This window comes from Peromyscus maniculatus, chromosome 8 (genome assembly GCF_049852395.1).
Source record: "Peromyscus maniculatus bairdii isolate BWxNUB_F1_BW_parent chromosome 8, HU_Pman_BW_mat_3.1, whole genome shotgun sequence".
NCBI lineage: Eukaryota > Metazoa > Chordata > Mammalia > Rodentia > Cricetidae > Peromyscus > Peromyscus maniculatus.
The window spans coordinates 7,627,394-7,641,384 of record NC_134859.1 but is presented as its reverse complement, the minus strand read 5'-3'; positions in this window follow the sequence as shown (position 1 = coordinate 7,641,384).

Genomic DNA, 13,991 nt, shown 5'->3' with positions numbered 1-13,991 from the left:
TTTTAGTGGAATTGCTTTCAGTTTCTCTCCATTTAATTTGATGTTGGCTATAGGCTTGCTATAAATTGACTTTATCATATTTAGGCATGTCCCTTTTATTTACAATCTCTCCAGGAATTTTTTCATGAAGGAGTGTTAGATTTTGTCAAAGGCCTTTCTTATATCTAGTGAGATCGTATAGGCTTTCTGTTTCAATTTATTTATATGGTAGATTACATTTACTGATTTTCATACATTGAACCATCCCTGCATCTCTGGAATGAAGCCTCCTTGATCATGGTGGATGATCTTTTTGATGTGTTCTTGGATTCAGTTTGTATTTTATTGAGTTTTTGTATCTATGTTTATAAGGAAAATGGTTTGTAATTTTTTTTCTTTGTTGAGTCTCTGTGTTGTTTGGGTATCAGGGTAACTGTGGATTCATAAAATGATTGGGAAATGTTCCTTCTCTTTCTATTTTCTGTACTAACCTGAGGCATATTGGCTTTAACTTCTTTGAAAGCCTGATAGAATTCTGTGGCAAAATCATCTGGCCCTGGGCTTTTTTTTTTTAAGGATATTTTTAAATGACTGTTTCTACTTTACTGGGACTTATAGGTCTATTTAAATTGCTTATCTTATATTTATTTAACTTTGGTAGGTGGTACCTATCTAGAAAACTATCCATTTCTTTTAGATTTTTCCAATTTCATGGAGTAAAGGCTTTTAGTGGAACCTACTAATTCTCTGGATTTCCTAGGCATCTGTTGTTATGCCCCCTTTTTGTTTCTGATTTTGTTAATTTGGATATTTTAAATTTTAGATAAGGGTTTGTCTCAAAGAATCAACTCTTTCTTTTATTGATTCTTTGTATTGTTGTATTTGTTTCTCATTTATTGATTTCTGCCCTCAGTTTGATTATTTCTTGCAGTCTACTCCTCTTGAGTGTGCTTGCTTGTTTTTGGTCTAGAGTTTTCAAGTGTTCTGTTAAGGAGCTAGTATGAGATCTCTCCAGTTTTCATATGTAAGCACTTAGTGATATGGACTTTCCTTTTAGCTCCGCTTTCATTGTGTTCCAAATATTTGGATATTTTGTGTATTTACTTTCATTGAATTGTAGGAAGTCTTTAATATCTTTCTTTATTTCTGTCTTGACCCATTTCTCATTCAGTAGAGAGTTGTTCACTTTTCATGAGTTTGTAAGCATTCTGTTGCTTCTGTTGTTGTTAATATCTAGATAATCCATAGTGGCCAGATGCAGGGAATTATTTCAATTTTCTTGTATTTGTTAAGACTTGCTTTGTGTCTAAGTGCGTGGTCAATTGTGGAGAAAGTTCCATGAGGTGCTGAGAAGAAGGTATATTCTTTTTGGGTGAAATGTCTGTAAATATCTGATAGGTCTATTTGATTTATAAAGACTGTTAGCTCCCATATTTCTCTGTTTAGTTTTTGTCTGGATGACCTGTCTGTTGGTGAGAATGGGATATTGAAATCTCCCACTATCAGTATATGAGAGTTAATATGTTATTTAAACTGTAGTAGTCCCTTTACAAATGTGGGTGCCCTTGTGTATGGGGCACAGATTTTAAGAATCTAAGTGCCATCTTGGTGGATTTTTCCTTTGATGTGTATGTAGTGTCCTTCATCATCTATTTTGATTAGTTTTGGTTTCAAGTTAATTTTGTTAGATATTAAAATGGCTATACCAGCTTGTATCTTAGGTCCATTAGCTTGGAATATTTTTTCCAACCTTTTACCCAGAGGTAATGTCTATCCTTGATGCTGAGGTGTGTTTCTTGGATGCAGCAGAAGAATGAGTCTTGTTTTCAAATTCATTATGTTAGTCTGTGTCTTTTTATTAGTAAATTGAGAACACTGATATTACAAATTATCAATGAGAAATGTTTGTTGATTCCTGTTGTTTTGTTGGTGGTGGTGGTAGGGGTGGAGGTGGTGGTGGTGGTGGTGTGTACACCCCTTCTTTTGTTTTTGTTGGTGTGAGATTATTTATTGTGTTTTCAAGGATTGGCGTTTCCTTCTAGTCCCTTCTGTAGTGCTGTATTTGCTTGATAAATATTGTTTAAATTTGATTTTATTATGGAATATTTTCTTTGTTCTGTCTATGGTGATTGAAAGTTCTGCTAGAATCTGTGGTCTCTTAGAGTCTGCAGCACATTTATCCAGGTCCTTCTTGGTTTTAGACTCTCCATTGAGAAGTTGGGTTTAATGCTAATGGGTCTGTCTTTATATCCTACTTGGCCTTTTCCCCTTGAAGTTTTTAATACTCTTTCTTTGTTCTGTATGCTCAGTATTTTGATTGTGTATGACAAGGGGATTTTCTTTTCTAATGCAATCTATTTGGTCTTCTGTATGCTTTTTGTATCCTTATAGGTATCTCCTTCTGTAGGCTGGGAAATTTTTCTTTTATCATTTTGTTGAAAATATATCTGGGCCTTTGAACTGGGACTCTTCTCCTTCTTCTATTCCCATTATTCTTAGGTTTGGTCTTTTCAAAACATCCCAGATTTACTGGATGTTTTGTGTCAGGAATTTATTACATTTAGATTTTCTTTGACCAGTGCATCCATTTCTTCTATCCTATCTTCAGTGCCTGAGATTCTTTCTTCCATCTCTTGTATTCTCTTGTGAAAGTTTGCCCTTTGTAGTTCCTGTTCAAATTCCTACATTTTTAATTTCCAGAATTTTCTCAATTTGTGTTTTATTTATTGCTTATATTTCCATTTTCAGGTGTTGAAAATGTTTTATTTGTTTCCTTCTGTGTTTTTTTTTTGAGTGTGTGTGTGTGTGTGTGTGTGTGTTTTATAGCTTTTTTTAAGGGATATATTCATTTCCTCTTTAAGGATCTCTATCATCTTCTTATAGGTGGTTTTAAGGTCTTTGTCTTGTGCCTTACCTATGTTGGAATATTCAGAGCCTGCTATGGTAGGATTGTTGGTCTCTAGTGGAGACATATTGCCCTAGATATTATTGACTGTCTTCTTATGCTGGCATCTAGGTATCTGGATTTGGGGTGATTATAGGTCTAGGTACTGATTTCTTGGTCTGTCTTTGTTGGGTAGATATTTTGTTCCTTGGTTTCTGTTTCCTCTCTGGATTTTTGGAGACTGTGATGGCCATGTGTTACCTGTTTTCCTGGCCTGCTCAGCTGGTGTGTTCACAGGGAATGCCTGCTGGTGTTGGAGCCTGCAATGCTGCAACAAGTGAGGGATATCTCACAGAAGGGGATGGTCTGTGGGGTCCACAGGAGGTGTAGATAGGGAAAGGGAGGCTGCATCTGGTGTTCTATTGCAGTGCTGGGGTCAGGCCTTATGGATCGTGTCTGCTGGGAAAACAGAGAGAGCAGAGAAGACAGTCTACCTGGTCTTCTCTATTACTGAATTTTAAATAGCCTCCCATCTATGCATATAGACTGTCTCTCTACTTAAGTCCCATCTAATTTCTTTCAACAGTGATTTTGTACTTTTGCTGGGCAAATCTTACACTTTTTAAAATTGTTTCTAAGTATTTTATTCCCTTTTATTTAAAAGTATTTTGTACTATATATTTTGATCATATTCTCTCCCCTCCCCAACTACTAGATCCTCCCCTACTTTCCTAACCACTCAACCTCATGCTCTTTTTTTTCTTTCTCAAAAAATAAAACAAAATAAAAACAAAAAAATGAAAATCAATACAAACTGAAAAAATACAACAAAAAATAACAAAATGAAACAAAAAGCATATACCAAAAAATAAAAAATAAAAAAACATGGAGCCTCTTTTGTGTTGCTCAGCCACTTCTGGGCATCAGGCCTGCCCTGGGGTTTGTTTGACATACCCAGTGGCACTCGGTGGAAGACAACTTATTTTCCCTTTCCCAGCAGTTATCAACCGAGATAAGCTTCTTGGTTAGGGGTGGGTATTTGTGTTCACTTCCCTTTCTCCTTGCCAGGATTTGGTCTGATTTGAGGACCTATTGAGGACTTATGCTTGTTTCCACAGTCTCTGTGAGTTCATACATGTTCAGTCCTATTATGTTTGAGTGACATTGTCTTCTTGGAATCATCCACCAACACCAGCTCTTACAATCTTTCTGACAGACAACTCTTGAACATTGGTCCCTGAGTCTTTGAGATGTTTGGTAAAGACATTCTATTTAGGGGTGATTGTTCCAAATTCTCTCACCCTCTGCACATTGCCCAGGTGTGAGTCTCTGTGTTAATTACCATTTGCTATAAAACAAAAAAAAAGCTTCTTTTATGAAGGTTGAATGATACTCTTTAAGAATATCACCAGGAGCCATTTTATTTCTATGTTCCTTTAGCAGAATAATAATAGTAGGTTTTCTCCTAGACCCATGATGGCCTATCTAGTTTCAGGTCTTTTGCCGTATTAGTTAGTGTCAAATATAGATTCCATCTTATTAAATGGTCATTAATTCCAAATTTTAAAAAGTTGTTGGTTATTCACATAACATTGTACCACTATTTAACTAGTATCTATTACATTCTGGTATCTGTTGTAAGTCACAAGCTGGGTGATAATGATTACCTTTCTCCTAAGTGGCATACAAAGTACCTTTCAGCATCATGAATGCTAGTCAGGAGGGGTGAAGCTTCCAGTTGGGCATCAGCATTTTCAATGACTTAAGTAAGCTGTCTCTTCAGCAATAGGGCCTTACCATCAAGTTATAGAGAGTTACCAATAGCCTTGGCAATAACATGTGATGTTTGGGAGGGTCTATGGGATCTCTTTGGCCAACAACTCCACAAGATGTAACCAATTGCTGGCACTGGAGAGGTTTTACTTGGTGGCATAAGATGTCTAGTTAGGGCATTGATTTTTGATATTATTATAAATAAAATTAATTTCTTAATTTCATTTTCATTTTGTATGCTGTTTGTGTATTGAAAAACAACTGATTGGTATATATTTTATAGATAAATGTAGCCAGAACAGTTTCTGAAATTATTTATTATCTCTAATAGTTTAGATTTGGGGCCCTGGGGTATAGATTCATGAGTAATTCCTTTTTACAAGATCAATTCATTACAGCGAGTGACAGCTCTGCTCCTTCCTTTTCTCCAGTAGATGCTTTGTTGGTGTTTCTTGATTTTTTTTTTGTACACTAAATAGTTTCTTAGGAGAACTGTAGTTTCTGAGGGGGATCGTTGCATGAGAAATGAAATGAAGAACTTTAATCGGGCAAGATGCTGGTAATATTGACACTTTAGAAAGATTGTCTACAATCTTGGGCTACAGAGATGGTTTAGTTGTTAAAGGCAAAGTCTCATAAGCAAAAAGGAGGGTTATCATTTCAGCCAGAGATGGTGAAAACTGTAAGGAGGAAACCATGGTAATTTGGGAGAAATGCTAAGAGGAGGGAGGTAAATTAGGACCTAGTGACTGAAATGTAAGAGCAAGGAAGAGAAATAGGAGGAAGTGGTGAATTTCCAGTTCCTACTTCGTGCACCATGAGGTTCCAGCTGGGGACATGGCTTGGGAAGAGGGAACACGATGTCTAGACATGTCACTGTTCAGATGTCTAGACTGGTTTTCAAGGTAAGGCCAGCTAAGGCAGGCTCAAAGATGAGTCACTGCAGCTGGCCCGGGCCTTCATCTCTAACCAAGCAGCCTTCTCAAGACCCTTCTTCTAGGGAGGTCACTGAACCTCAGTGGTCATCCACAAAGGGAGACTTTGACACATGCTCAGTTAAAATCTAGGCTCCTGTCCTGGCCAGTTGGATAAGAGCAAATGTCTATCATCCAAATGCCAAAGCTGCAAATGTAGTGTGTGTGTGTGTGTGTGTGTGTGTGTGTGTGTGTGTGTGTGTGTGTGTGTTACCAGGCCTCTCCTTGCTTCTTTGATAATTTTCAGCAGTGTTTCAGACAGAGATTGTTATGATGCAATATATAATAGGCCTGGTTATGAAGTATAAGGTCGCTTGTTACACTAACAATGTTTAATCTATACTGACTGATGGGCATTGTTAGTTAATGAGGAGTCAATGAATTGACATAATGACTATAAAGTAATCTAACACATAGTAGGTCCTTATAAGTAATTAATTAGCTCCTGAAAATTAATGTCCTCTGTGGTTTTTGTTTCCTTATAAAAATATAAACAGGTGAGCACACATATCACGCATGCATTAAGATATTCTTCAACCCATAGTAGGAACACTACCAACATTCAATGTGTATTCTCTCAGCTACCTCAATAAACTCCTCTCACAGCCGGGCGGTGGTGGTGCACGCCTTTAATCCCAGCACTCGGGAGGCAGAGCCAGGTGGATCTCTGTGAGTTCGAGGCCAGCCTGGGCTACCAAGTGAGTTCCAGGAAAGGCGCAAAGCTACACAGAGAAACCCTGTCTCGAAAAACCAAAAAAAAAAAAAATAAATAAAAAAAAAAAATAAAATAAACTCCTCTCAGAAAATAACATCTTCCAAGAAAGCACATCTGTCTCCTTTTTTCCAGCTACTTATTCCTCTTTTCTGCTGTGGATTGCAGTATGTTTCCAGGCCTACTTTATCTCCACTTTCCTGCATAAATAATCACCCCAGATCCAGGGGTACTGCATCCCAGGGCTGGTACAGCACTTAGCTCTGCTTTTAACATGCAGTGTGGTGAAAGGGGGTGTCAGGTTGGGAGAGAAACCTCATCTACCACAGTTCAGGCTGCTCACATTCATCTGAGGAGAGGAAGGGTGCATTTGGACTGTAATTCCGCACCTTATAAATAGACATATATAGCTCTGCATATATTATTAATATGGGCTTTATTGCTACCTTTATTGAATCCACGATGGCACTTCTCTTGGGAAGCCACAAAACACAGGAAGATTGCATAGACGCCTGCATTAACCAGGACCACGATAGGCCAGGCAAGTAAGTCTGCAAACAGCAGTGTTCGTGTGAGCTGCATCCTACAACTCAAACAACATAATAACAAATCATGTGCTCACGAAGCCCCACAGCTGCTATTGAAGTGTTTTCTGTATTTCCTCTCCATGTTGCTTGTGCTAGTGTGAGAGCAGTCAGGGAAAATGTGTTCGGAAGAAGATGTGCGGCAGGATCCACAAGAGCCCATCAGGAAAGCCCCAGCCCCAGCCCCACCCTACAGCCCCAACCCCATCCTACAGCCCCAGCCAACACCCATAGCCCCAGCCCTACCCCACAGCCCCACCCCCACCCTCCACCCCACCCCAGTCCTCTGTGCTCACCTTGTACTTGAGCTCTTTTTCTTGGTACTGGGCCTGAAACAATGCGAGCATGTTATGAATGAGAAATTACTTCCTAACTATAGTGTTTTTTACAAAGAAATTTCTTTTAAGACAAAGGCTTGCTGTGCAGCCCAGGCTTGCCTGGCACTTAATCCTTCTCCACCTTCTGGAGTCAGGACTTTGTGTCATGACACCCAGCTCTTAGATCAAATGCTACCTCCTCACAAAACCCCTCTGGCCCTCCATCCAAAAGTAACTGTCTTGTCCACCTATTTCTCATCCCTTGCTCTGTTTTTAATGTTCTATCTTTATATATTATTTTCTTAATTATCTCTTTGTACATCCACCCTTTGATTGTTCCTATCATAGCTACCATTCATTACTGGACCTCCAGTGCAGATTATAGTGGTCATATACCGAACTGCATTGCACTTTGCATTAAGTATTTTTTGAATTGTGAATCTTGGAATACCAGACTCAATGGCCATGGAGCTGCTTCAGCTCTGTCTACTGTGACTTTCTCTAGATACAAGCTTTAAGCAAGGATGCACTCTGTCCTCTTTTGGTAGAAACTGCAGATGTCCTCAATAAGTGGATCAAGCTTGAACTGAAGAGAGCTCAGATCTGTCCTAGAGGTATCATCTAGTCCCAAAATAGCAGTAGAGGGCTCCTGTGACATTTCATTCCATCCCATTTCTTTAAACTCCATCAGCTGTGATAAGGGTGGAAACATATGGAGTTTGGGATAGTGTAGCTTTCCCCGTCGTCCTCTAACCCACTAACCTCAGCTCTTGGGAAAGTAAGCAAAGAAACCTTCCATGTTTTATTGATAACAGTGACTCTCCATTTAAATCCCACGTACCCTTACCCATTCACACCAAGATACTAGACTAAAAGACACCAAGGGCTAAAACAGCTGCTATTTGAAAATACACATTCAGAGCACCTGCTGTCCTAGGCTCTGCTGAAAAATAACCGCTGTCACAAACCAATCACTGTCAAAGGGTTCTGCTCTGCCAGAGACTGGCTTAGCAGAGGGAATGTTATCCAATTCTGGCCAATAAGAAATGAAGAAAAATCAGCTGAGCCATGCTTCCGGTATCTAGATCCCAGTAGAACGAGAAAAAGTACAGGAGATGTTCTTGGCCTCCCTGTGTCCCTCTTCACACTTCACTGGTAGTCAGTCCAGGAGGAAAGGATATCTCCAGTGTAGAAACACAGCTTCCCTGTAGAGTTGGAAAAAGACATAGGTAGAGAGGTCTGGGCCCTATACCACACAATGGACAAGTACACAGACATGGGACCCTCCTGACCTTCTACTGAAAGAAACAGAAATTCTTTTAATCTCATGTGGCGGTATTGTGTTCCCCAAAATATTGTGCACTCTAGTAAACTTATCTGGGGTCAGAGAACAGGACAGCCACAATATCAAACATAAAGGTTAGACAGTGGTAGCACACGCCTTTAATCCTAGCATTCCAGAGGCAGAGATCCACCTGGATGTCTGTGAGTTCAAGGCCACACTGGAAACAGCCAAGCATGGTGACTCATGCCTTTAATCCCAGGAAGTAATGGCAGGAGGCAGAAAGGTATTTAAGGCGTGAGGATAAGGAACTAGAGCCTGGTTAAGCTTTTAGGCTTTTAGCAGTAGTTCAGCTGAGACCCATTCAGATGAGGACACAGAGGCTTCCAGTCGGAGGAAACAGGATCAGCTGAGGAATTAGCAAGGTAAGATGGCTATGGCTTGTTCTGTTTTTCTGATCATCCAGCATTGACCCCAGTACCTTGCTCCAGGTTTATTTTTATTAATAAGACCCTTTAAGATTTGTGCTACAATCTTAGCAATGATCAAGCATTATTTGCAGGCAAAGGTACCCCTATAATTATAAATACTCTAGACCAAATATTGTACTCATCTGGGAGGTAGAACATGAATAAGAATCTCCATCCTAAAACAGTTCCCAATCCAGCAACATTTGGAGTAAGTTCACATTACACATCAGACATCTTCTTTGATTGCATTCTGCTGTAGAACTGGTGTGGAAAGGTGCAGTGAGTACCAAAAAAACTGTTGGAGCCTGAGGAAGACAGAGCACTCTTAATAGAGGGCCTTGTTTTGGTTTATTTGTTTTAAGTTTTGTTATTTTCTTTTTTATTACTAATTATTTTACTTTTTTGAGATTATAGTGTCATTACAACATTTTCTTTCTCTTTCCTCCCTTGATCTCTCCCATAAATCACCCTTTGCTCTCTTTCAAATTCATGGCCCCTTTTACCAACATGACTGCCTAAATATGAGCTGAGCAGAGCCAACAACAATAGATATGCTGAAGTGGACAAGAGGCCTCAAGCCTACACAGAGAAGTATAGGCAACTATAGACTTACCTGGGGAAGAGCACAGCAATTGTTTATTTACCGAGTTTCCAAACAACTGCAGAAATTAAAGCAACAGGAGAAATATCATTAAAAATGTAACCTTGGAGAGAGTCTTACACAAGCTGAAAAAGGTTCCATAGGTTTTGAGTTGTGAGTCTTGCTGTTGTGTTGACCACATAGTGGTCACATTCCCTTCTCAACAGTTCGCCAACATGGCTTGGTAAATTTACCTGTGCAGCTGAAGAGTGCAGATGAAGAAGGAAGCGACTGCTTCCTTTTGGATTCTGTAAAACTTGGAAATACAGAAAAGCTACCCTGACTTCTCTTAGTGTAAAAGGGTGTTACGGGACTTTTCCTGGGGAAACGTGAACAATATCTGTTCACCCAAGATAGGGCACTAATGATAGACCACAGTAATGGTGTTAGCCATGCCCAGGGAATGTATTGCCATTATTTACAACAGCATGAATGACTCAAATCTACCACAGAAAAGTCCTGCCCCAGCATGAGTGACAACTCAGGAGAGCCTGGTCCCTACACCATTTGCAAGCATCTTGGCTGCCCAGAGAAAAGTCCTTCTCATCAACTTTTGTCACTGCTTGTATTATCTTGCCAGTGGGGCCTTGTAAACCTATACATTTTGGGAGCCACAAGACTTTTAAGTTGTGTTTGCTTCCTGAGACAATAGCAGTGGTGGCGCACGCCTTTAATCCCAGCACTCGGGAGGCAGAGCCAGGCGGATCTTTGTGAGTTCGAGGCCAGCCTGGGCTACAAAGCAAGATCCAGGAAAGGTACAAAGCTACACAGAGAAACTCTGTCTCAAAAAATAAAATTAAAAAATTTTTAATTTGAAACAACTATACAACAAGCACAGAGAACAGATTGCAGAAGGTAGGTTAGACAGAGCTTTGCTGGGCTACAGTTTGAACACAAACCAACATGGATGGCTGAAGACTCCTACCAGCAATCTTTCCTCTTCTGAACTAAACATCACCTTTAGATCTCAGCTAGCTGTTCATTTAATTAGACATCAGGATCCAGTTTCCACAAAGAACCTCTCTGAAAATAATGGCTGCAATGAATAATAATAGCTATAGACTAAGTCAGTTTGAGCTTCCTATGAAAGTCTCTGTTGCAACAATTTTACATTGTCTTTTATAGTAACAAACTAGATGCAGACAATACAATCATGGATATACAAGGGTGTGTGCTAATAAAACTTTATTCACAAACATAAATTATGGTTCAGAGGTGGAGCATTGAATTGGATAAACTGATGGCTTTATCAAGGTTATTTACAAGAGCATGGGTGATTCAAACCCAAATCAATGGAGAACTTGGTGCAACTTGCATGCAGCTCCTTTGAGGAGTCTCCTCCTATCCTAATACTTCTCAAGACTACACGAAATAAATTTCTGTTTTCAAACTATGCTGCAACTAAACTGTGTACCCTTGGGAGAACTACTTACCTCCTCAGGCTTCTATTCCTCTTCTGAAAATCACATATAAAACCCATTGTGAAGTCCTGTTGTAGGCAAGCAATAAAAGGAGTGTTTGAAGAACATTTAACACCATGCACTGCAGGTGAGGAGTTGGGTTGTTGTTTTTCTGCAACTGTTCTTATAGCTTCTGTGACTTCTATCAAATGAGATGCGAACACAAGCCTCACTTGAAGCCAGTAGCACGAGTGAAGAAAACACTCAAAGGACATTAGTCAAGAAGGGAGATTCTCTATCTCTCTGTGTCTCTGCCTCTGTCGGTCTCTGTGTCTGTCTCTGTCTCTCTCTCTGTCTTTCTCTATGTGTGTGTGTCTTTAGCTGTGGCTAAGGCTGCTTCTAATTCCTAAAGGACCTGGTCCATTTAAGTGGATTTGATTGGCATTAATTATTTAAAATGATCATTTATTAATAAATAAGAACTCTATGAATGCCTTGCACTTATTCGGTGTTTTATAGTTTTCTTTTCTTTTTACTTTATTCTTTTCAAAGGACTTATAAACTAGGACACACAGTGTACCAGGAGGCATATGAATATATGGGGGGAAAGCATTTTTCAATTTGGGGAGGGTAGCATTATTTCATACTAAAGCCAACTTGAATATATAATAGAGCAGGATACAGAATGCGTGTGATTTTTTTAAGATTGTGTTTGCAACTTCAAAGATATTTCAAGTCAGAGAGTCACCACTTTGGGCTGTGTCCCAGATGGCTGTGACAGGAGGATTGGATGTGTCTTTTCCCACAGCCCCCTGCAAAGTACTTAAGGAAGAAAATTTTTTTAGGAATTTTGCAGATGACAAAATTCTATAGGAATATGTATGGGCTTGCACAAGGTTGACTCTACACTGTTGAAGTTGTCTTTAAACCTGGAATTTTTTTTTTTTTTTTTTGCCTCCAGGTCTTCCACATGTACTTGGATGAGGAGACTCACCATGAGAAACAGAGGAAAGCTGAGCTGCTAAATACTGAGAGGATGGAAGGGTGATGAAGCCAGGGTCCAGAAAGGCATAAAATCCTTTAATCTCAGCATGTCTTGGCTACAGAAAAATGTCAGTCCCTGAGTCCACTGAATCCCCTCCTAGCCCAGTCACAACTTCAGTCAGCACTCCCTTCCCCAGCACCAGCCCATGTGACAATATGAAGACACAGCTGTGCTTTGTGTAAGAAAAGGAGATCTGAGCATACATTTTTATCAATGGCTTAGTGAGCACACACTGTTCATGGTCTAACCCCCTCCCAGCCCAGATGCCCCTGGAGAAGTAAACGGTTGATGGTAGCAGAAACCAACCAAACGGTGTTTGAAGGAATAGCTGGACCCAGACACCGATAGAACAAGAGAAGTAAGAGAGGAAAAGGAGAGAGATAGGCATCACAGGTCTTACAAATGTGGCTAGCCACCTGACCAGAAGACAAGCCTGAGCCCAGAACACTGACTGCTTCTGTCCCCACAGCACTTAGCCCTATAAAATGTGCTTGTTGGAAATGAGAAGGACAGATTTTCCAGAACAGCAGTCCATTGTCTTCCCATATTGTCAGCACTGAATGAGGCACACAGTAGAGATCTGAATCCATCCCTATGCGTTGGCTTCTGTAAGTGACAGGCAGCATGAACATAATTCCAGTTTCACACATATCTTACTTCCTGCCTCAGTTTCCCACAGGAAATCAGTCTCCTCCACTGGACCTGAACTCTGCCATAACCACTCTCCAGCACCGCTCCTTGACTAAAGGAACAAAGTGAACAACACAAATTGAGGGAGCCCATCCCACCCTTCCTGCCTAGGTCTGACTGTGATGCACAACAGGCCTGTTTGTGTCTGGATTCTCTGTCTTCCAGTGAAGACTTTGTCCTTTTAATACTCTTGATTCTATTGACATTCTCTTCATAAGTGCCACTGGGGTGGTTAATATGGATTGTCAACCCGATAACATCTAGAATTACCTAGGGAACAAAGTTTTGGGGGGGGTTCTAGACTAGCAAAATGGAACTGAGAAGAAACACCCTGAATGGGCTGAGGTTCTGGATCTAAATAAAAAGGGAAAGAAACTGAGCTGAAGCAGCATTCTCTCTCCATGCTTCCTGTCTGTGAATGTAGTGTGAGCGGCTGCCCCAGTCTCCTGCTGCCCTGACTTTCCCACTGCAAGAAGTCCATCTCCTCAAATTGTGAGCCAATGAGATACAGTTCCAATGTGATACAGTCCTTTCTCCCCAAACTGCAAGCCAAAGGAAACCCTCCCTTATGCTTCTTCTTGACAATGTTTTGATTGTGTCAACATGAATCATAACAAATACAACCACTATCAGCAATATTATCCACCAGGTACCACTAGATCCTTAACAGGTACCTACTAGAGAACAGAGAGTTTAAAGCCAAAATCCTGGGTGTTCAAATCCAGCTGCATCTGCACCAACTTTGGGATTTCCTCGGCCTCTTGTACGTACCAGATGCACCACCTGCAAAACAGAAACAGGTGCCTTTGAAGGGAGAGCAGCGTAGCTTGAGCAAATTGCCAAGTGGGTGTGTCAGCGCATGTGGGGTTTGCTGCCTGCCTTACTTCTCCCAAACCCACTCACTCCTTTCAAGTTAGACTCCCCAGACATTCTAACATATGACAAATTTGACTTCTTGAAAGAGCCAGCACCAGTGGGAAACCCTATCAGTCTTGTGCTTTGGTGACCAGAGGCACAGTTACCTTTCATTTTTCTTCCAAACAAAACACTGCAGTGTGTACCCTTGGCCCTGATTTCTGGTTCCAGAGCTTTCGATGTCTTGCTCTTAACAGACTACCTATGGCATTCTGCCCCAGTCCTTCGAACGCATCTATTTATAGCAGCCATCATTAGTTCTCCAGTCCAAGTCTGGGCTGCCTCACCTGCTCCTCCCCATGTCCTCCTGCTGAAGTTTACTTCAA